Raw genomic sequence first — 24,184 nt, 5'->3', positions numbered from 1 at the left:
GTACTGTATACCTTTAATCCAGTCTCTCAGGAAGCAGAGATAAGCAGATAGATCTCTGTGAGTTCAAGGCTAGCCTGCTCTACAGAACAACTTCCAGGCCATCTAGGGCTACACGGTGAAACCCTGTCTTGAAAAAGCAAAAAAGCCGGGTGGTGGTGGCGCACACCTTTAATCCCAGCACTTGGGAGGCAGAGGCAGGCAGATTTCTGAGTTCGAGGCCAGCTTGGTCAACAAAGTGAGTTCCAGGACAGCCAGGACTACACAGAGAAACCCTGTCTCAAAAAAAAAAAAAAAAAAAAAAAAACCCCAAAAAACAAAAAAAACAAAACAACAACAACAACAAAAACAAAAACGAAAAAGCAAAATCCAAAACAACAAGAACAACAACAAAACCAAAACAAAAAAACAACAACAACAAAAAAAAAACAAACAACAGAGACAGCTACCATGTGCACCTCACACATGATATGCCTTCAGACTCGCTCATTTAATGTCCGTACACTTGGCTCATCTGGGCAAATTCCCAGCGTCAATGAAGGGTGAACCTGGAAAACTCGGCTTCCAGCTCTGTAACTAGCATTCGTCCTCCCACGGCTGTTCCTGGTGTGTGTGATCTAGCCCTTTTATCAGAGGCATCCAGGAAGGCTGACTTGGGGAAATTGGCAGACTGAGCTGGCCTTCTAGCCTTGCACAGGCTTCCTGTGGTCAACTGTAAGGCTAGGTAGTCACTATGAACTCAGCGTGGAACAGATGGGTGGGAAGCAAAATCTAGCCTCCGATTGAATTGCCCAGCAATTTGATTGCTCGGTATAGCATGTCCTATTCTTTCTTTCTTTCTTTCTTTCTTTCTTTCTTTCTTTCTTTTTTTTTTTCTCCTTTCAACCATCATTTATTTGCTCAAAATTCTTGGCAATTTGGGTTAGGTATAGTGGGTGTGGTTCCTTTGTAGGTCTCTTTTGGGTCCAAATTATCAGTGCAGGCTGAGGCTCCTGCATACACACGTCATGGAGAACAGGATGTCTGTTGACATGTGTCCTCAGCGGTGTGGCCCCACAAGTAAGTTTGACCTTATTTTCACCGTTGCCTCATGGATACACTGTAGCCGTAGCTGCAAGCCTCGGGTACGAGTTTGTACCAGTTTGCTAGAATCCCTTTGTCACACAGTCCAAAGTAGAATGAAGGAGCAGAGATAGATGGAAGAGTCCAGAGTGGCTGCGGTATACAAAGGCATGGGTTAGGGGCCATTTTTCAATCTACTGCAGAGACCATCTCAGGGCTGTCTTTCTGAAGCCAACATGTAAGTCTGAGGAGGTCTCTGCCTTCCTTAACAACCACCACACAGTACATGACACTCTATGTACGTCTGACTAGACACTGGGGAGAGGGTCCTGTCTGTCCTGATGAATGCTGAATAATCCCTGTCCAAACATTCTGTAGTAACTGATGAGCCCCTCAGAACTTACAGGAATGAAAACACAAGAGTCCAAAGAGCTCTAAGGAAGAGAAACCGCAACACGCCCTGTGAAGTGCAGGCAAACACAGTTGCAGAAAGTATTGAAGATGCAGGACATTACTGGGCTCCATTCTTACTCGGCAATGAGGCAGTGTGGCCCACACGAGCTCCCTCCCCTTAGCCACATGCCTGCCAACTGAATGCAGTCCTCATTGATTCCTTCCGGTATGTTCAGTTACCTCAACTACCTTTTAGAACTAAATGCAAGTGTTGGTTACCATTTGCCAGGCTCTTAACCCATTGTGTAGAACTGAGGACAATATGCTAGTCTCCATTAAAAATGAGAAAACTAGAGACACATTAGCAGGCTCTGAGCCAGTGAAGGAAAGAATATTCATACATGAGAAATATATGCGGAAACTGTATCTGAATAAAAAAAAAGGAGTACATTAAAGATGCTATTATATAACAGTGCCATCCACTGTCCATCTGTCCATTCACTTCCTCGTTTCTTCCCTCACATTGTCTACCCAGAATTCAATAGTCATCTGAGTTTTTTACTCTTGCTGGATGAATACCTTATTTCCCAAGCCAAGTCTTGAATAACCTGAAAGGTCTTTCTTCTTGTCACTCCCTGCACTCTGGGTAAAGTGGAGAGGGCATCAGTAAATATCTGGCTGATGAACTGGAAGCTTGGCTCGGAGTTCTGGAAGAGAGCACAAGGGAAGGGGAACCCCTTCTTCGTTTTGCCTGAGCCAAATGGCCAATTGACAGCTACTCGCTGCATTTTAACCAGTGACAGCTGGAGTTTGCGGCTTGCATCCCGCCTTCTCATCCTTATTCTATCTGTAAGGGCAGGAAACAGAAGGGCACCACACGCAACAGTCACAGACACTCATCAAAGACAAGCCACTGACGTAGAAACTGAACAAGAAAAGGCTTTCCAGGCTGGCGATGGGAGTTACAGTCAAGCGCATGCTCAGTAGCCATCAGCCGCCTCTGCCTTATTCTTTGTGGGTGAGGATGGAGAAACAAGTCTCCTTCCGTTTTTTCAACAAATGGCCCGTTTCTGGAAGACACGGGCAAGTTAGTGGTGTATCAGTCAGTGACAAGTCCCGCTGTGATGATGTTGGTGTGTCACGCTAGGGATTCTACCAGAAACCCCGCCTGGCTCTTCTCCATTCCTTTGTGGAAGACTGGAGTCTTATACCCGCAGGAGCAGCCATAGCTGCTTCAAGGGGGAGGCAGTCTGGAAGAAATTTCAGGGTTTCAGGACTCAAGTCTATGTGAGAAGGTCAAGTTTGCTATTTAGAACCAGGACATTCTGTCTAACTTGACTGTGGAGAAAGGCTTCAAATAGACTTGGGATTAGAATTTTGGACATCTAATATAATAATTATGACTTTTATGCCCATGAGAGTTAGCCCATGGTCTCAGTTCTGACCTCTGAGCATCCTCTAACTCTGAGAGGCAATTTTAGTAATGATCCAGTATATGGACTGTAATGTAATTGTATCCACTGTAATTTCTCTTTCTCATCCTGAGAACAATTATTTGTGACTCCAATAGGAAATAACACAAGGTCCTTCTGACCAAAGGATATTGTGGAAAAAGCTGGATCTGTGGGCAGGGTCCAGGTGTAGGTCCTACATTTTAATGACAGTGTGAAACTAGGCAAGTACCTTGACCTTCGGGGCCCTTTCCTTCTTTTTCTCAAATTAAGAAAAGTTATTCATTAAAGAAAAGGTGGAAGTTTTTTGTAAGGTATTAACAGGGCCGAGGGCTGAAGAGATGGCTCAGCAGTTAACAGCACACGCTGCTCTGCCAGAGAACCCAAGGTTCCTAGCACCCACAACAGGTGCTTCACAACTGCCTGTAACTTTACCTCCAGAGGATCTGACATTGTCTGGCCTTTCCAGCATATGCATATACATCATGTTTTTAAAATGACACAGGCATATACACATCAACAAATATAAGAAATCAATTTCGAGTGGCTGAATTAGAAACGGGGCTCTAGCCTACGGTCCGTTGCTCTAATAGAACAACTGAAGGCAAGTAATTTATAAAGGAAGGAAGTTGATTTTGATTCCTACTTCTGGAAGTCCAGCTGTGGATATCCGTTTAGCTTCTGGAGAAGCTCTCACCCTGTTCCATACATGTCACATAAACTGACACAAGGCCGGGACACTAGGGGACAGTCATGATGACTAGTGAATTCTTAGGACCCACATTAATCCCTTCAAGACAGTAGACCTGTGACCTGATTACCTCTCTTTAAGGCCCCCACCACCTCTCTATACCATTATGCTGACAACTAATCTTTAACCTGAGTTTAGCCTGGGACCAACCATAGCTAAACCACAGCTATATCACGGTGCAGGAGAGAACTGGCCAGAGTGACTCCACTAGCAGCTGCAGACTCAAGGCTAGAGCCTGGGTCTAGTGACAGCTTCTCTTCCCTACCTCCAACCCCCAGCAGCAGCTGGCTGGTGACTTCCCTGTGCTCAGGCTTACTCTTGACCGACACTCTGGACACTCTGGAGCAGAGCACAGCAGCTTAACGCTGTCTGCCTCTCAGGGCCCTTGGCTGTGTAATGTTCCAGCTTGGACCAGTTTTTGTTTTTGTTTTTGTAACTCTTAAAAAAATGTATAAACACATGCCAGGGCCCACCTGGCATTCTTCAATAGAAAGGATATAGAATGGGAAGCTATGGCCTGGTGGCTTGGCATGGAGGTGGCAAGGGATGCTGCACTTCCTGCATCTCCGCCCAAAGCACTCTGCAGGGACCTGGCCAGGACACTGATGTGTGATTCCCCTAAATGCTGTTGAATACGTCTCCCCACTCTCTCTCTCTAAGGTGCTCTCCCTGTCACATCCCCCCACGCCCCAGCATCACTCCGCAAAGCCCCTTATTCTGAGGACTGAGGAAGAAGAGTACGCACCCTTAGGGACATTGCTGAGGAAGCTTATTCTAGAAAAGCCTCATTAGTCGCATCCTTCCTAGGATCCACTCCTAACCACTAGGAAAGGAAAGCACCCAGAGGACTATTTAATGCAGATCACACTCTGTGCTTTGATGATTAGCATTTGGTAGACAAAGGAAACAACTCACTCCATTCAGTGTTTGAGTAAAGGAGCAGCCATTACACAACGCTTGTGAGTGCATGCAGGATGAACACGCTTGCAGGCTTCACACATACCTCAGATATGCTGAGGTGTGCCAGCCGACTCCTTCACTCTGTGAATACTTACTGAACTGGCGATCGTGCTTTAGGTTCTGGGAATACAACAGCAAACAAAACAGGTATGAATCCTGGCCTTGAGAGCTTGCAGTTTAACGGGAGGAGGAGGCGGAGGCTTAACAATAGGCAGGATTAATAAGGGGAATAGATGATGTGCTGTAAAACGAGAGAGGAAAATGCAGCAGGACAAGAATGGGGAGAGGACTCTCCTTTGCATGGCATATGCTCATTAAAGTGGTGACATTTTAAGCAACGTGTAAAGGGAAGAGAATGCACGTGGCTGTGAAATTAGGTTTCACTTAGCCAGTGCAAAGGCCCTGATGCACAGGAATTGCAGAGGGTCGATGAACAAAGGCAGAAATGAGGATATAGAGGGAACTGTGGCCAGTTGGGTAGGCCCTCAGAGACTGATGTATCAAGTCTGCATTCTTCTCCAGGGTTCTAGGAACACACAATGACACAACCCATCTTAGGGTTTAACAGGGTTCCACTTTGGCATTTATGGTGGGTTCCATTGTAGTTCAGATGAGACCACAAGTTCACTTGCATTAATAACAGCCACTTCCACTTCCTTCCTGGAAGCCACTCGGGATTGTCAGCCTTGGTCAGCGCCCGCTTAACTCTGCTGTGCCCGCTGTCACACATTTCTGTCTCCCAGGAACGAAGTCCTTTCTTCACATCCCCGTGGATCTCAGGAGTATATAGAGATGTCCAGAGAAGATGAGTCCCCTCATTCCCCCTGCAGACTCCCAAGAACTCAGGCTTCACCTAGCAAGATACATTAGCACTAATTAACGAGCTTCTTTCAGTGTCTCTTCCCTGTGATTAATTCTGGGTCAGAGACAGAAAGCCCGTTCCATTATGGTTCTTTTAAAAAATTATTATTATTCAGGCTTCTAATACTGGCATGAACTGCGGGTGAATTTCTGAAGTCATGTTCCCTAGCTGTCACAACGAGTAATAGGAAAATTCAATTTATAAAAAAAATTAGGCGAGGCAGGAGAGGCATGCTTTTCGGTCTAGAACAAAGAAGATCAATCCTGGCACAATGGCAGCATGACATTTGTGGACTTTGAAGATTCCAGGCTTCCTCTCCATTAATTAGAGAGAATCAAGAGTTCTGCTGGTTAATTATTTGCAGAAAATCGTGCGCTGCAAAAGCAGATGCCAACTCTCTGCAGCCTCAGCCAGCTGCAGCTCCCCCATGGTAATTAAGTACTGTGTCAGCCCCTGGCTACATCATCCTGTTGGCAACTATACACTCAGATGGCCACTTCCATCTACCACCCACTCCAGCCCCAATCAGGCAGAAGTGTGGTCATGTGCTAGACCAGCGCATTTTCTAGCACAGAGTTATCAAGTTAATGGTGCTCTGGATGGATGGCACCCACACTGGTAGATCTTTCAAATGCCAGCCACCATAATAAATGAAAGTTCAAAGTCACCCACTCTCTCAAAGAGTATGCTCAGTGGGTTAAAAGATTATCATGTCATGGCCAGTGGTTTCTCTTGCAGTGTTACAGTGATAATACACTGTGTTTATGATTTATAATTTAAATACACAATGATATATTGATGCTAAAAGCTAGGTTCCTTTTCAGTTGGGAAAGTAATAAATGCTCACTACATCAACAGTAAGTAATGTGGAAACAGGTAAGGTACAAATTGTAGTTTTTCTGTGAGCCTTCCCATCCCAGCCTCCTGAAATACAGGGGTGTCTTTCTAGACTGCCCTCAGGCATTTTTCCCACTAGTCAGATACTGACAGACAGGGCAGACACACATCCACGCTGCTTTTCTGTTAGTCCTCCTCAGCTTCTCTGGGTCTCCAAACCCAGCAGCAGATGCGACATCAGGCCCAACTTTGGAGTCTTGTTAATGGCTCTGATCGTGTGGTGTAGAAATGCAGAGACACTGGCATCTGCTTGGATGATTTGAACATCCAAGAGAACAAGAGGTAAATCCAATAACACCACTACTGGGTGAGCAATGTGGCCATGAGGCCAATCTTTTATGAGAGCACGCATAGTGCTGGGAAGAGCATGGAAGGACATTAACCTCATAAAAGCCACCAGTGCTGTGCAAGGCAACAGATGCTTGCGGTCCACTTGCACCTGCTGGAGAAACAACCAGGATACAATGTTACCACTCCAGAAATAGACAGCTCCTAAACTCAGCCCAAGCTGAGCCTGAGCAGCTTCTACCACAGGCAAGACAGCAGACAGCCCAGAGCCGAAACACTGAATCTGTCCTCTTCATCAGTTTCTTGGGGAATTTATCCAAAGGACCTCAGAGCAAGATCTAGACTGACCAGGGTATCTGATTGGCATTTAGAATCTTCTGGCAATGAGGCCAGTGGCTGCCTTACAGGGTTTTCCCCAAGGACCCAAATTGCCTGGGGTGTTTTGACATATGTTGTCACAAAGGCACTTGGGTCATTTCACAGCCCAGTTACTGAAAGTACTTTAAACTCTTTCTGCAGGCAACTAAGGTTGCAATGTTAACCTGGCCGACCTCAGATATGTTCTTAAGTTACTCAAGGCTATCTCATCCAAAATAGAAGTTTGTAACTCGTGCTCTGCCTGCTGGACTGTCTCTCTGACTAGAGATTTCTCTGTGTGTGTGGGGGGGGGGGGGGGGAGGGGATGGGGGAGAGGGTGTTGTCAGTGTTCGGATGGCCCATACCTGGCTGGAAGTGACACAGTGGTGTGAGCCCCGTTCTGTTTCTCAGCACTTTTGTGTGGTATCTGCTCAGGATTGGATTATTTGTTGGTGGTGAGTATTTTTTGTGACACAGGGCATGATTCTTAGCTTCATGTGTTCACTTGGCTGGGCTGGAACACCCGGTTATTTACTTAAACCCTGATCCAGATATTCCTGGGAGGTACTTTGTAGCTTTTACTGACATCTGCCATCAGCTAACTTTAAAGATTGCCCTTGATAGCCTGGGTGGCCCACATTCCTTCAATCAACTCAGGCCTTTAAAGCAAAGAGAAATCCCCACTCAAAACTATAGCACTAGCACTGAGACTCCAAGCTTTCTAGGCCCCTATGGAGTTTGGATTGGATGGCCTCAAGAACTGGATAAGCTAATTCTTTAAAACAAAACAAAACGAACAAATAAACCCAAAACACCAAACAGGCAAACAATAGAAAGAGAGAGAGAGAGAGAGAGAGAGAGAGAGAGAGAGAGAGAACAACACCATGCCCCACCCTCGCCCCTGCCCTAGGCCTCTATGTTTCTATCTAAGCTCACTGGTTATCTGTCAGAGAGCCCCGCCATGTATGGATAAACCCCTGCAAGTCATTCATCCCCTGATCTATGTGCAAGGCAGTGTGCTAAGTGCTAGGTGTAATGACTGAACATGCAGTCCCTGGTCTCGGGCAGTGGCTTAAGGCAGGAGGCATCCAAGGGCAACGGAACACGTTTGCCAAGTGTCCAGAGTGTGTAGGCTCTGTGATGCTGAAGGGTGAGGAAGCAAGACCAGGAGAGACACACCCTTGGGAGGAGAAAGGTGACTTTCTCCGGAATTCCCCTTTCTGGTGTGACAACATCTCTTCAACATGACCTCACTTCCTCTCCCAAAGGCGTGGGATTTCCCTTCAGCCTGGAAGCTTACGGAGAGGCCTGGTTTGGTTCCTTGCTGAACACAAACACTTAGAAGAGGCAGGGTGCCTAAGAAGAGGACTCTCGTTGCGAAGAGTCTCTCGAAGTGCCACCTTTCAAATTGGTTTCTAAACTATGTTATCTTGTTGTTTTAAATTTTTATTTAAAAAGAAATACAAAGAAAGCAGCGAAGAAACAAGACCATCCGAACTGTTGAAAGGAAGGGAAAGTTTTGTTAGTCTTTCAGGGAGGCAAGTTCGTACAGGCTCCACCAGGCTAAGACTGGCTGTCACCAGGGCTTTCTTTCTGAGAAAAACATGACCAATCCTTTCCTCTTCCCATGAGATGGGCAGATAGTGGCAGAAAGAGAAGAGCGAGCTCTGGTTAATCACCAAGACCTGTGTGTGCTGCCATAGTTCAGGCAAAAGGGACTGAGTCCACAGGGCACGCCCTTGGTGCATGGAAAACAAGAGTCAGTTTCCTCCCGGAGACTCAAAAATTTTCAGTTGCTATAAGACAGTCTTAATAAATACAATGCAAATCTATAATGAGTCTGATTTACAGATCACCTCCTAGAGTTTTGAAAGACATTATCGCTATTCTCCGTGGTCCTAGAACCATTTCAATTTCCAATTAGAAGCCCCATCATGGCAACCCTGTAGTTTCCATGATTTCAGAGCAGTTCTTGTCTGAGAACTTCCACAGTCTGCCACCAAATTATCTCTGCAGGAGCATGTTTTCTCCAATCTCTCAGGGACTCCCTCCCACCCATTGGCCCACTACAGGACCACATGAGTGATAGCTCTGACCAGATTGCTAAAATCCCACCCCAGCCTCCTTTCTCCTATACCCACTTCCTCTTCATCTCCCTCTCCCTCAGTCTGAGCTGACCTTTTGTAATTCAGGTGTAACGTCTCTCTACAAGTCTGTTGCTCTTCATAAGACTATAAACTACGTAAGATCCTTCAGAGCCATGACTTTTCCCCTCTGCAGCTTCTGCTGCTTCTATGTCACCAACATAAATATAGAAGGTGCAGCTGTTACAGCCGACATCTGGAGAAGCTGGTGGTTCTAATGGAGTCCTGGGCCTAACCCAGGTGATCTGACTTAGATAAAAGCCAGCTCATAAACTGCAGTTCACGTATTATAGCATACCACAGTCTAAACTCTACATGGGCATTTCAGTTGATCTTCTAAAATATTCTGAATTATTGTTTAGATATGAACTGCACAGTGTGAAAACCCAAGGCTCAAAGAGGGTGTGGCAGGATAGGAGGACTGCAGGTCAGACTGGCTCTGCTGGCTCCACAGCCTGGCTTTTTCTCATCCTTTCCAGGTGCCTCCAAACATATACTGGGGACTGAGCCTTACTCTGGGTCCATGTGTTTCCCAAAGGAGACTCAGTCTCCACAGCACCAGCCCTGATGCCCCTTGGAAGTCATGAGATGGCAGACACATACATCCATGCTAAACATCTGCCAATATAGTTTTAGGTCTTGCAAAAGTTTCCTGTTTTCACAATTCAGATATTCATCCATGAATTGCAGTTGGGTCCTCTGCTGAAAATTATCCACCTACTTTTTTGGGGGGCGGGGCAGTCCATCAGCCAGTAATGATGCCCAGCATGGTGGGGGGCAAGCCAGGTGACCCTATTTGTTCCCCCTTGAGGGGTTGTCAGTGATGCAGACACCTGGGAAGGCTCTGCCACCCACCACTACTCCGGCTATGTACTAGCCATGGATGACACTGCCATCCAGCAGCCTTCGTATTGAAGGCATAGACAACGAGGGGGTCAAGTGGCTTCATGCTTCAGCTTTTCACATTGCTAAAGCTCAGACCAGTGCTTTATAAAATAAAGGGTGGTGGTGGTGGTAGCTCACAGCTTTGGAGGCTGAAAGTCCAAACTCAGGTGAGAGACCCTTGGGTGGCCTCAAAACCTGGTAGATAGCATCACCCAACTCAGGTTATACTGGTACAGCCAGCAGAAGAGAAGTCATCAGGTGGGAGAGACTGAAGGAGGCCTAGGCCCCCTGGATATCAGCCGCACTTGTAACCAATCCAGTTAGAGAACTAGCTGGCTCTTACAGGAAAGTGAGTATAAATAATGCCTTCCCTCTCCAAACACAGAAACTGATCCTGTGTTGATGAGCAGTTGGGTGAAGGGCTTTCCCCACAATCCTTCATTCTCAAAGGAATCCCTGCAAAGGAATAACTATATGGAAGTCTTAATAGGTATCCCAGAGAGTGCTAATGGGTCCTATGACAATTTTTTGTTGCTATCAGGAATGGAAAGATAATGTAGAGAGAGACTACTTACTACCAAGGTGAATGAGATGTCAGTTACAACTCTTGCTCCGCAAGGTTGCCGAGGGCTTTGGGTGGAGCGCTGCATGGAAAGGGCCTGCTGCACTGTGCAACAGCCAACAATTACAAGGGTCCATGTGCCGTGTACCATCATGGTAGGGTTGCCAGAATCAGCTTGAAAAGGAGAGATCTGGGGCTGTGAAAACTTACTCACCACTTTAGTAGCTATGGGAATTTAGTGGACTCTTGGTCTGTCTATAGTAGGTATAATGGTTTGTATATGGTTGACCCAGGGAGTGGCACTGTTAGGTGTGGCCTTGTTGGAGGAGGTGTGGCCTTGTTGGAGGAGGTGTGGCCTTGTTGCAGGAAGTGTGTCACTGTGGTTGTGGGCTTAAGACCTTTCCTCATCCTAGCTACCTGGAAGTCACTCTTCCACTAGCAGCCTTCAGATGAAGATGTAGAACTCTTAGCTCCTCCTGCATCATGCCTGCCTGGATGCTGGCCTGTTCCCACCTTGATGACAATGGACTGAACCTCTGAACCTGTAAGCCTGCCCCAATTAAATATTGACCTTATAAGAGTAGCCTTGGTCATGGTGTCTCTTCACAACAGTAAAACCCTAACAAAGACAGTGGGATTGATAAGGGATGGAAAGTGGAGTGGGATTTGGGTCCAGTGTGTAAAGAACACACACACAGGTGACTGTACTTGCACGGTGGTGTATATGTCACTGGGTATTATCTCATCTCTATGTGCGTACACCATGATGCCTTCAGCAGGTCATTCCTCAACTTATGTATTTCACAAACATTCTTGTACATCTTCATCATGCATGAAAATATTATATAATCACACTCTGCAGATTTGAAAGTTTCAAATATATATATATATATATATATATATATATATATATATATATATATATATAATGATGCCAGGTGTTTTTCCTGAAGAACACCACAGACCATTTAACATGTGGAACACACTCTTGCTGGAATCTTTCCCTCACAGACCTGCTTCCAGGACCAAGGGCACCAGATACACTAGGAAGCACTAGCTTCAGTTCTGGAAAAAAGTTATTTAAGCTCAAGTCAAGGAGACTGTCTAGCTAGTTGTAGGAGTGTGAGCACTTCAGGCAAGGGGACTAATAACGGAGGAATTAGAAGGGGCTTCTTGGTGCTGCTGGAAGTGTTCAAGAGCAGAAAGCAAAGCCAGGCTAAAAAGAACTTGGCAGACCTTGCCCATGGAAGACAAAAGTCACACTGCTGTGCGTTAGCAACACCCACAGATCAATTAGCCTGCCACTCAACACAGCAGAAGGGAAGGTAGAACTCTTAGCTCCTAAGATGTAGAACTCTTAGCTCCTCCTGCATCATGCCTGCCTGGATGCTGGCCTGTTCCCACCTTGATGACAATGGACTGAACCTCTGAACCTGTAAGCCTGCCCCCACTGCTTCCTTTCTCCTAGCTCTGATGTCATTAAACACATAGGACACTAAAGGTACCATCCTGCATGCAGTAGACCTGGTGAACCCAAGATGTCAGTGCATTCACATATAGCGATGGGGACTGAGATGTGTAGGAAAGAGTAGACCTCTGGGTGGCAGGGAACGGGGGGTGGGGGGGAGGCACTTCAAGCGGATAACTAATAATTGAATGGCATCTGCTATACCAGACAGGAGAAAGAAGGGCATTCCAGGGACAAGAGTCCACCAGCTGAGATGACACTGTTAGAGGGTTGGGACAGTTGCACCGTGAATTTAGTCACAGTGTGTAAAGACAGGGGAGGTATTCTTAAGTTAGATCGGGGGAGTCTTGGAAACTTTAAAGGCCATCTGGCAGTCTCCATCCATCTATCCATCCATCTGTCTGTCCATCTGTCCATTCATCCATCCATTCATTATCCATAAATAATTAATGAGCATCTTAGTCAGGGTTACTGTTGCTGTAATGGAACATTATGACCAAAAGCAAGTTGGGGAAGAAAGGGTTTATTTCACTTTCTCTGCCACATAAGTCAGAACAGGAATTCAGAGCAGGGACCTGGAGGCAGGAACTGACACAGAAGCCACGGAGAAATTCGACTGGCTTGTTCCTCATGACTTTTTCAGTCTGCTTTCTTATAGAACCCAGACTATCCCCACCCACAATGGGCTGAACTGTCAACCATTAATAAGAAAATGTATTCCGGTCTTGCATACCTAGAGCTGGATCCTATGGACGTATTTTTCCCAGTTGGGGTTCCCTCCTCTCAGATGACTTTAGTCTGTGTAAAGACAAAGCAAAACAAAATAAAACAAAACTAGCAAGCACAATGAGTATTTTCCAGTGCACCAAACACTCTTCTACTGAATGCTAGGTACTTGAGGCTAGAACAGCAATACAATAGACATACTCTCATCTTTACAGAGCTTATAATTCTGATGTTGAGAGGAATAATAACTAAATACACAGTCAGCATCAGGTCATGGTAGGTGCTACCACTCAGGGACGGTAAAGAATGGATTCCATTCCAGGAATGGGGGACCAGGGATGGCTAAAGGGCAAGCAGGCATGAAGAAGGATTAGGTTCGATGAACACAGGAACCTGGGAGAGTTCCATAGCTGGGTTTTGAGCAATGAGGCAGTGTAGGCAGGGTGAGACAGCAGCAGATGGAGAGGATGGTGCTCTCTGGGCCTCTGTAGAAGTCGAAGCCTTATCCTACTGTGATTTACCCTGTGGGAAGGAGTGTCGAACCTGCCCAGGTAGGAGGGTTACAGAGCGAGAGGACATGAGTTGTGGTTGAGGGCAGTGTGCAGAAGGAAATTCTACATGAAGGCAATATGCCTAATTCTGATGGACAAGGGGCTTTCTTGGCGGGAGTAGGAGTCTAGGACCTCGTCTTCCTCTTCTTCCTCTTGCTGCCGTAGGTGCCTCCTGGAAGGGGACCCCTGTGGAACCCTCAGCATACTTGACACTGGGAAAGTGGCTTGGGATAGCAGTGTGTAGGATTGCTACAGACACTGCATATAGGACGGGAGTCCAAGGCTCGGGGCAGGAAAGGAACAGTATAACCGGGTGGAAGGAATAAAGCAAACAGCTAACATGGGCCAGTGGCTAACACTGGTGGCTGACACAGGCTGAGAAAAGCAGAGCAGGTAAGGAGGAGGCAACAAAGCAATTTGATACTTGGGTTTCTGGCTCTCAGCTCTTGTGTGTGGACTGGCACTCTCTGTAACATAGGGTGAACTCTGAGTACTTTGAGATTTGGGAGGGGTGTTTTCATTTGGATGCATGGTCTAGATGGAGACGAGGAAGGCAGAGAGCAAGTTCTATTTAGTGCTTGTTTTTGCAGGAAATTGCACCCAGGACCGTATACACAATAAGCTAGTGATATCTTCTCGGGCTGTATTCCCAGCTTTTTCTGTGTGATGACCGAATATTATCAAATGGTTGGGCTGGATTTCTGTCTTCTTTTCCTGCTAGGCATATTTATTTTATTTTTAAAGATGGAGTCTCACTATGTAGCCCTGGGTAGCCTAGAATTTGACACGTAGATCAGATTGGCCTCAGACTCGGAGATTCACCTGCCTCAGCTTCCAAAGTGCTGGGATTAAAGGCATGTACCACCATACCTAGCTTTCCTTCACACTTTTTGTCTATAGTATAACCTATCATATATCTTCAATAATTCATTGTCTACCCCTTTCAGGATACAAACTATGGGAGCAGAAACATTTTCCCATTGTATAGCTCAAACACAAGGAAGAGTGCCTTCAAACTTCAAAGTCTGGCTGACACTGTTTGGTAGCCTGTGGTCTCTTGCTTAAATGCCTACATAGAGAGGAATAAAATACCTTATAAAGAAAAAAATTTTTTCCTTCAGAGAAAATGAAACCTTTCTCATGCTCTTCAGGAATATTTGGCAACTATCAAAAAAAAAAATTCAATAATTTCTTTTTTGATTTTCTTTGCTTAGATTTTTAAAAATTCAATGTTATAATGGCTGAGATTTGGGAATAGGATCAATACAAGTATGGCGGATGTTTTAGTAAGTCTATCTTTCCTATGGACCCAATAAGGCTATATCATATTGCACCATGTTATAATGGAGTTGACCTCCTCTTAGTAAGGTGAGCTTGGAGGTCCTCGGAGCCTCCGTGCTTTAGGTGTAATAGGAGCAAACCTTTGGGGAGCTGGAGACGCTTTGATCTTGCCATCTAGATGAGTCACAGAGTTGGCCTCCTGGGACTCCACTTCTTTATCTTTTGAGCGTGAGTGATACTGCTTGTTCTTCTGACCTCACTAGGCAGTTAGCAGGACAGATAGCATCTCAGAAATGAAGCTACTCATAAGGATTAAAAACTCTAGACGGGTAGAATTTAGAAACTCCCAAGCAGTTACATCTGGTCATTTCCACCATGTTCATAACCTAGGTAACAGGAAACTTTCACCTTCAGACAGCACTCAGGAAAGTCACAGGCTGATGCAAAAGAAACAGGATCACTCTGGGACTCGCAGTTTTCTGGAATCACTATCAATAACATAAGTGGGCAGGCTCAAATCTGAAGAGCTCTAAAAGCTGTGTTTGCACAAGGAGAGGCCAAAAGGAACAAAGACCGTGTTGAGTGAGTGCTATATTTCTTATCTACGTTTTTCCCCCCTGACTAGATAAGGCCTTGTGCACTTTAGAATTGGTAAAGGGGGTACAAGCATTCAGCATATAACCCAGATCAAAATCTTCCTGTGTCAACTGCAGAATAAGGAAACATTCTCCCAGAGGGCCTGACTCAGGTAGCTGGAATGCAGACCTGTCTATAAATAACCCAGGTATTCGGCACTCTTATTATTTTTTTTCAGCCTGAGTTATTTGGGGATTTCGGTTCACTCTAGTAAATGATTAGTGCATGTCCTTGTAGAATAAATACTGTGCTGTGAAAGGAATTCATGAAGGATGTCAGCCATCTGTGCCATTCCCCTTGTCAGCCGGAGACCCATAGGCATGCTTCATCTTTTATTCTGAGACCCACCCCCCTAACAATGTGCTCGCCAAGGATTCCTCAAAGGCAAACCCAACTGACCATTGTTTTACTTAAATGGTGGTCACAAAAAGCAGGAGCTTGATGTAGCTGTCCTGAAGGATAGACAGTGTCGCTCGGTGAGCACTAGTCCCCATGTGACTCTACAGCACATCTATGTAAAGAGGGGACTTCCAGCCTTGAACACGCCACATGTCAAAAGCCAGCAACTGCCAGTCCAGTTTACCACATACCATCTCACCAAGCAGGCTGAGGCTGGGTCCCACACGGAGTCTCAGGCAGACTTTACAATTTACAACTTTACAGTGTATGTTCATAGGTTGTACTTCAGTGGGGTTCATCAATAGGGAAGCAGGTCCTCAGACACCCATGTGAACTCAAGGGGTCTGGCCTTTGGGCTCAAATTGGAACAAGTCAACAACTAGTTGGAGCTTGATAGTGTCTGCTACCTTTGTCCAAAACATGGAGATTTCTGTTTTTCAGTCTCTCCCACTCTTCTCTGGTCTCCACCTCCAGCTGGTGGTGAAAGGTCCAGGACTCCCCAGAAGGGAGGTCCACTTAAGTCACAGGATAGCACGCACCCAAAGGACACATGAGAGACCGTCTTGCTGTAAAGTACATGAGGTGGTTTATTAAATCAGAGCTCTGGGCCAGCCCATATTCCCATATCTCACATAGGGGATAGAGGGACTGACCCCGTGGCTCAGAGGTCTAGTGATTATATATGGGTGGGGTGGGGAAAAAGCAAACTTTGCACAGGATTGGTTGTTTTACTTTTTTTTTTTTTTTTGAACACTAGCAGGCCGTACCATGGGGGCAGGGTGTAGTTCCTCCCTTGGCCAGTCAGTTTCTGGGATGTTCTTAACAGGCCTTTGTCTTGTAACTCCCCCTCCTCTGTAACTAATTAGATGGGCCCAAACCTGCTGGCAGGCACTTTTAACTATTTAGGTTAGGGAAAGGGCCCTGTTATTATTATTAGTTTCGGCCTATTGTTTGAGGCTTGATTCACATTCACCTGGAATGTGTCCTGGGGGTGGTAAAAATCTTATATTCAGTTCCTCGGTCTGGAATCTGCACTTTTCTGCCCAAGGTCTAAGGCGAAAAATCTACACATATTTCATAAAATGGCCTTTATAATTTTTCACTCTACAGTGGCCTCCTCCAGATCTCTGTGGCCACTGGCAAGTCTCAGTAGCTGGTAGACAATACTCCCTGCTAAGAAAGTTTTCTTTAAAATCTGGTGAAATGGAGATAGATATGCAAATAACAGAGAGAGTGGGGGAGGTGAGAAGAGAGTTAAAACAAACACAGAGGAAGGGGGAGAGAGGGAGGGAGAGAAGGAGGGAAGGAGGGAGGAAGAAGAGACAGAGAGACGGAGACAGAAATTTTCATGCTAGCATGAAGTGGATGAACAGAACACCAGAACATCACTCCCCACTCAAGAAGCCATTAGCTCCTGACAGGGGGAGGAAACTGGAAGCCAAATGCACCTCTGGAAAGACAAAAGATTAGGCAAGGCAGTTCTGTCTAATGGGAAGATAACAGAAACCCCAAACCTGAGCCAGATATGCAAATGAACATTTTCTAGAAGTCAGGCCATAAAAAAGGAAAAAGAAACATGAGATACTTGAATTTCATTTGGACCAATTAAAAATGATTAGGATATATAATGTCCCCTTTTAAAGGTGGTCACATTAAACCTTTAAAATTCAATGCATAGCTGATACTTGCACATCTCCACTTAGACTCCTCACCTCTCATGGGCCCCGTGGTTGGTTACACATGGCAGTGGCATACTGAACAGACAGTAGAAGGGCAAGAAATGGTTGATCAACTTAAAAGTTTTGCCTAGGGATCTCCCAACCACTTTGGTGGGGTTCAGAAGAGAGGCACCCTTATTGAGTCCTAATTCTGTGCTATATAAAAATTTAATAACTTGTTTTATTGTAGCTTAGGCATCGTAGCCAAATGGTGGCTAAAGGGTAAATCTGATGACCTGGGCTCACGATCTTGCCTCAACTCCTACGGCCACTATTGTTTATGCTCAGGGCATTCTCAATCTGCTTTTTCACCTCTCAAACTCAGAATAACTGTCTAGCTTAAGATGCTTGGGGGCTGGGGGAGGGGGACTGGAGAGATGGCTCAGCGGTTAAGAGCACTGACTGCTCTTCCAGAGGTCCTGAGTTCAATTCTCAGCAGCCACGTGGTGGCTCACAGCCATCTGTAATGGGATACAATGGCCCCTTCTGGTGTGTCTGAATTGAGGAACAGTGTACCGATATACACAAAATAAATAAATAAATCCAAGAAGAAGAAGAGGAGGAGGAAGAAGAGGAGGAAGAGGAAGAGGAGGAGGAGGAAGAAGAGGAGGAGGAGGAAGAAGAGGAAGAAGAAGCAGCTATTGTGAGATTTATAAAAAATGCCTTATGAACTATAAGTATAAAAATTTAGCAAAAGGCAGGTTAAGTGTATATGTGTTTCACAGTGAGCTGGGTGCTTTGCTGCTGTATCTGTCTTCACACTTAGAGTGCTCTGAATGGCACTGTTATCCAGTCCTTGCAAGGTGGGAAACCAAGGCTTAGGAAATTAAGTATCAAGTCACACAAACGGAAAGTAACGGAACCAACCTCAACTTTGAAAATAGGTTTGCTTTTATTCATAACAGAGAGAAGATGAATCTAAATGTTCGCTCTCTGAGACATTTTCATATTTTAAAGATGAAGACACGGGGACTTTGTCATTGTAAGACCATACACATTAACAGCCAGAAGAACTGCTAATTGGGCACTAACCATTCATTGTGGTTTTATGTCCATTGAGCCCTCTTAGCTGAAAGTATCTCTTGACCATTGAGGCTTTTGGTTTTGTTCTGACAGAATCTCACAATGTGGTTCTAGCTGGCTTGGCGCTCACTCTGTAGACCAAGCCTAGAACTCACAGAGATCCACCTGCCTCGGCAGTGCTGGGATTAAAGGTATGTACCAGCACACCTGGCCTTAGGTTAATTTTAGGGTCTCAGATAAAAAGCTAATTCTTGAGACTGGGCCTTTTCAATGCACCAGACTATGGGTAAGTCCTTAGCTATGGATGATGATGGTACTTCAGCTGGCATGAGTGTAGTCCTCAATTCCTCTTCAGATTCCCTGGGGAATCTTTAATGAGATCTAGCTCCAGCCTGACTCATGCAGATAATAAAATAATGATAAAATGATTATGATTCCATAACAATACAATACAGAGTACAAGGTGCTATTGCCCAATATTGCTTCTACCTCAGCAAAATGAGTCTACATTTTTTTTCCCTGTCTCTGCCAAATCTTCTCACCAAGTAGCCTGATTGGTTGCATGAACACTTTAATGCTTCCCAGTGCAGTTCCTTGGTGCACACTGCTCCTGTTTCCGAAGTGCCTTGTTCCAGAGTGGCCCCCAGTCATCGCTCATGGCCCTTCAGGGATCATTCCTCTAGGTCAGGTTGATTACCTCAGGCAGGAGCTCTTCTGACCTCCAGCACGTATTATCTCACATGCCACCTCATCCTGTCATCAAACTACTTCAGAGATTTTGTTGTTGTTGTTTGTTTGTTTTTTGTTTGTTTGGTTTTTTCAGGGTTTCTCTGTATAGCCTTGGCTGTCCTGGAACTTGCTCTGTAGACCAGGCTGGCCTTGAACTTAGAAATCTACCTGCCTCTGCCTCCCAAGTGCTGGGATTAAAGGCATGTGCCACCACTGCCCGTTTAATCCAGTTACCCAAAGGATCCTTAAAGACAAAGCTTTTGTGGCTACGTGTTTCATCCAATGGTGTACTTAAAACATTTTATTGACTAAATACATGGATCTACTTCTGTGTAATTGAAGCCGGGTTCATAATAGACATTTGAGATATTTAATTAAATAATCGTGGGGTCTGAAAACTGCACAGAACAGTTCTCTTTGAGGCAACAAAGCTTTGTCATGGCTTGAAGATCTCTAATCATCTTATTCTCCCATCTTGGCTACATCTCTTAGACCTCGAACGTGAGTTACTCGGTCTTCCTGGATTTCAATGTTCTCTTTTACACCTCTGCTTATGAGTACTAATACTGCGTGTTATTAATATCCTCAAGCAAGAGAATGAGTTACCCTGCAAAGCCTACGCTCACAGTGATTCAGAAGGCAATCAAACTATATGGACACCAAAAACCTTGGCCCCCGGTGAAACTGAAAAAAATGAATTGAGAACGGTAACGCAGCCCTGTGCATCTCTCCTCATTCAGCAAAGCAGCACAGAATGTAGAGAGGCCATGAGGAAACTCTTCATGCCCTCGAAGCAATGAGTAACCATGTGTGAGTAAAGATGAGGAGAAGAAAAAAAAAAAAAAAAGAATGCTCCTGAGCCTAGCAGGCCAGGGGAACTCGCAGTTCTGGGAAAGAGGATCATGACATAGACTTGAGTCACTTCTGTGCTGTTTGTCAGTAAAAACCCCTAAGGGACGGTGTGGACTTTAGAGATAACTGCATGATGACATTCAGGGATTTGTAAGTTCCTTGGACTCCCAGAAGGTCCTGTTCTCTCTTCTCCACCCTTTCTCATAGAGTTGTGAAATTAGCTAACACAGCAGGCTCCCTTTGGAGTCTGGGTTTCAGGCCCTTAGAGAGTGGATCCCAGGTTTTCATGAGAACAGGTCCTTCCGGTTTATGCTTAAATAAAATGATTTAAGTTCTGATGTGAGACTACTATCAGAATGCATGCACACACACACACACACACACACACACACCCCAGTCGTCAGCCCCACCCTCAGCTGTCACCCTTGCTGCTTGCTACTGATAGTTCATCAGGGAAAACAAAACATTTGGTCATGTGAGTGTACTACACTCTCCTTGGGCTGCTTGCAAGATCTTTGACTTTCTAACATGTGGAATTAACTATCCTTTGCTCTTTAAGACTGTAATTTAAAATAGTTGAAACCAAAGGATTCATCCAACAATGAGGTTGGGGAGGGAAGACATCCTTTTCCTTCTCGTTGGACATACCACCGTCTAGACAGCTTGGTGACCACCTAGTCCAGAACACCTGAGCCTGAGCTGGCAGGAGCTTCTGGTGTCTGTTCTTGTCATGTAGAGATTCTGGGATCTTCTCTTTCTCCTTATGGGCATGTAAGTCCAGGGAGCCAGACCTGTGGAGGCCCCAAGGTTGTGTTCTCCATGATGGATATGACCACCCTGTACTACTTGCTGTCTTTCTTCCATTCAGCTGCAGCTGAGTCCTGCCTTGCCCTTCCCTAGACTCCATCCTCAGAGACTCCTCTGTCATAGTTTGAGCTGCTCCCAAACTACTTGCTCTCCATGCTCCTTTCTCTGGAACTCTTTTTCCTCTGAGCTCTGCCTGGTTGGATCTCCTTCAATCTAATTTTATCACTTCCTCAGGGATGCCTTCCTTACCTGGCATTGTGCTCTAAGGACTTATCTAGATACCCTTTGTTATATCACCCAAAATCAATTGTCTGCAGACAGTTTACTATTTTCTTATTGATCAATTTATTTACCACCCATCTTTTCCCATTCAGATATTAGCCAGAAAAAAAATTTCCTTGGAAATTATATATACCACTGTGGTCTAGGCTGGCCTGGGACTAAATGATCATGTAACCCAGGCTACCCTGGAACTCAAGATATAGCCTAGGCTGGCCTCAAACTCATAGCAATCCCCCTGTCTCAGTCTCCTGAATGCTGGAATGATTGGCATAAGCTGCCACACTTAACTCAATAAACATCTTAATGGTCAAGGGGCTACTGGATAATAATAAGTGCCATGGCTAGCAGCCATTCCACAGTATCTGTAGGGCATTAGATCAAGGTCTAACCTCTTACCACCCGGAATTGGCCACTTGCAGCAGTTATAACTTTCAACCTTTACTTTAGCTCATTCAGCTACCCTTGTGGAAAGCGTGCAGGACCATTTGAAAAGGAATCAATGGCCTTGCTGCAGAGACGCTGTAAGCTTCATTCTACCTAATGCTGGGAAAATGAATTCACTTCCTGGAGGGGCAAGGCTTTTCTTCTAGCAGATATACTGGGGGGTGGGGGGGTGGGGGGGAGAGAAATAAGACCCAGAAGCCTGGGATCCATCCAGTCTCAGCACAGCTGCCAGCGGGGTCAAGCAGTATCATCTTGTTTTTTAGCTAGTCAGGAGGATCTGGCAAGTGGGGGATGGGACCTAAGGAAGAATGAGGGCAGTTGGGGCAGGATTAGGGAAGGTGACCCAGCAGGACTTGGGCCCCAGCTGAGAGTAAAACCAGGGCCAGAAACCAAAGCCCAGCAGCTTTGGGATTCAAACTAGGAAAGGCAAGTGGGGTGGGTGAGGGTGCTTTTCCCAGCAGGTAAGAAGGTCACGGTTAGGGGAAGGAGGAATGCAGAGACCGCTGAGCTCTGCAGCAGGCACTTGGCAGCTGAGCCAAGGCTGAGGGTTAGCTTCATGCTGCTGGCAGATAGGACCTACATAAGAGATGTGTGGTGAGGGTTCGCGTGAGCTGTCCTGGTGCTCTGAACTGTGCAATAGTTTTAGCTCACTCAAAGCTTTCTCTCAGGTCACCAGTTCTCCATGTCCTCAGCACCCCAAAGCTCACGTGCTGATGGAAAGACTTAGCCCCAACAGAGGAACTGGGACACACGGTATCAACATAGTGACAGCTTCCGACGGCCAGCAAACTGTGAACAACCAAGATCTACAAACGGTTTCTGAGCATGTTCGATTCCTCCTGTGGCCTTACCCCGGAAGGAGAGACTTTGAGAAAGAAGATTCACGGAGGACTGGAGTTTCTCAGCTGCAGCAATCAGCTAGAAACATTTGAGCGCAAGTGAGGTCTAATTGGCCCCCACAGACTGGCGAGGCCCGGGGACATTTGGTTATACACCTGCCAAGAAGGCTCAGCAGACAGGTTCAGACTTACCCAGTTGGAATGCAATTAAGTATCAATGCCAAGGGGGAGCCAAAGGCAACAGTGGGCAGAACAACAACCCTGTTGTGGAGCCCAGCATCCCACAGGCTGTGGGCATGATGCTCCAAGCCCATCCCTGCTCAGCTTCTGCATTAAAATAGGCATAATTAATTAATATGAGCAGACTGTAATCGCTCTGCCGGAGGGCTGCAGTCTACACACATTTACAAAATATGGAAAAGAGCTTCCTTCCTATGGCACCGTAATTCCCACGGAAAAGATCAAAATATCTGTAGCAGTCAGGCTCCAGAGAGACTTGAGCTATGAAGTTATTATTTCAGAGTTAAATATGAACACATGTAACTTGTCTTTTATATTGTCAGTAAAGTAGTTTCCGAAAGGCGTATCAGAGGACAGAGGCTTTACCTTAGCTCCCAGTGTAGAGTGAAAAATTATAAAGGCCATTTTATAAAATATGTGTAAATTTTTTCGCCTTAGACCTTGGGCAGAAAAGCACCTGCCAGCAGGTTTGGGTCCATCTAATTAGTTACAGAGGAGGGGGAGTTACAGGACAAAGGCCTGTTAAGAACATCCCAGAAACTGACTGGCCAAGGGAAGAACTACACCCTGCCCCCATGGTACGGCCTGCTAGTGTTCAAAAAAGGTAAAACAACCAATCCTGTGCACCCGCGAGAAAGTTTGCTTTTTCCCCACCCCGCCCATATATAAGCGCTAGACCACTGAGCCACGAGGTCAGTCCCTCTATCCCCTATGTGAGATATGGGGATATGGGCTGGCCCAGAGCTCTGATTTAATAAACCACCTCATGTGCTTTACAGCAAGACGGTCTCTCGTGTGTCCTTTGGGTGCGTGCTATCCTGTGACTTAAGTGGACCCCCTTTCTGGGGAGTCCCGGACCTTTCACCGGTACAGTCTGGAAAGCCAGCTAGGATCTTGCACGTAGTAGGTACTCAGCATGTGTTAAGAATCAAACTGCAGCAGGAATTAAAGGCTTCTTCTGAACATGTGCTTAGCTCCAGGAGCAAAACCATGCAGTGTGCTATGACAGACTTGTTTACCTTCTGACACCCAGTGAGCTAGGTCCTGTTTCTTATCAGCCTTCTCAGGAAACAAACAAACACTACAATTATACAGCTGCACTGGAGACAAATAAGATGATGAAATGTCTCCACCTATGGCATGATTCAGCACTGTCCATTCTGCAAGAGTCACACATTTGGCATATTTATTGGGAGCCGTGTGTGTGTGTGTGTGTGTGTGTGTGTGTGTGTTCACATGTGCATGCATGATCTATGAGATGTGTATACACCTGTCTTTATATGCTAGGTTAACAGAATGGCAAATATTGTTTCAGTCTGTGGCCACAGGGGCGAGCATCACCCATGTCCCAGCTAAGCAGCTAGGATATAAGTTCTTAGGTATGCGAACTGTAAACTTAAGAATCACCTAAGGGCTTTGGGCAATGAGCACTTGTGTAGCCCTGTGAAGCAAGAGCTGTAAAAAGCGATCCTTGAACCGGTGCATGGGATGGGGGAGGGGCGAAACAAGAAGGGGAGGCTTTGTGACACACTGTTGCTGCACAGGCTACCTGTAGTCACTCAGAAGACGACCTATCCTTT

The 24,184-nt window shown here is 45.7% G+C and overlaps 1 protein-coding gene across 2 annotated transcripts in view; it reads left to right on the top strand.

The window, feature by feature from the left end:
• The window catches only part of Itgb6 (integrin subunit beta 6), a 120,381-nt gene that overhangs the window by 2,792 nt on the left and 93,405 nt on the right, over positions 1–24,184 (top strand). Inside the window, exon 1 of one of the 2 annotated variants that reach the window (XM_076928814.1) lies at positions 13,250–13,354. The exons of the other annotated variant lie outside the window; for it this stretch is intronic. The gene's annotated coding sequence lies outside the window, so the exon portion shown is untranslated. Of the gene's footprint in view, positions 1–13,249; positions 13,355–24,184 lie in introns of those variants that run through there. 2 annotated transcript variants of the gene reach the window in all.

The sequence above is a fragment of the Arvicanthis niloticus genome, chromosome 2, assembly GCF_011762505.2.
Source record: "Arvicanthis niloticus isolate mArvNil1 chromosome 2, mArvNil1.pat.X, whole genome shotgun sequence".
Lineage (NCBI taxonomy): Eukaryota > Metazoa > Chordata > Mammalia > Rodentia > Muridae > Arvicanthis > Arvicanthis niloticus.
The sequence above is the reverse complement of the archived record's forward strand: the minus strand, read 5'-3'. Positions and strand labels throughout refer to the sequence as shown.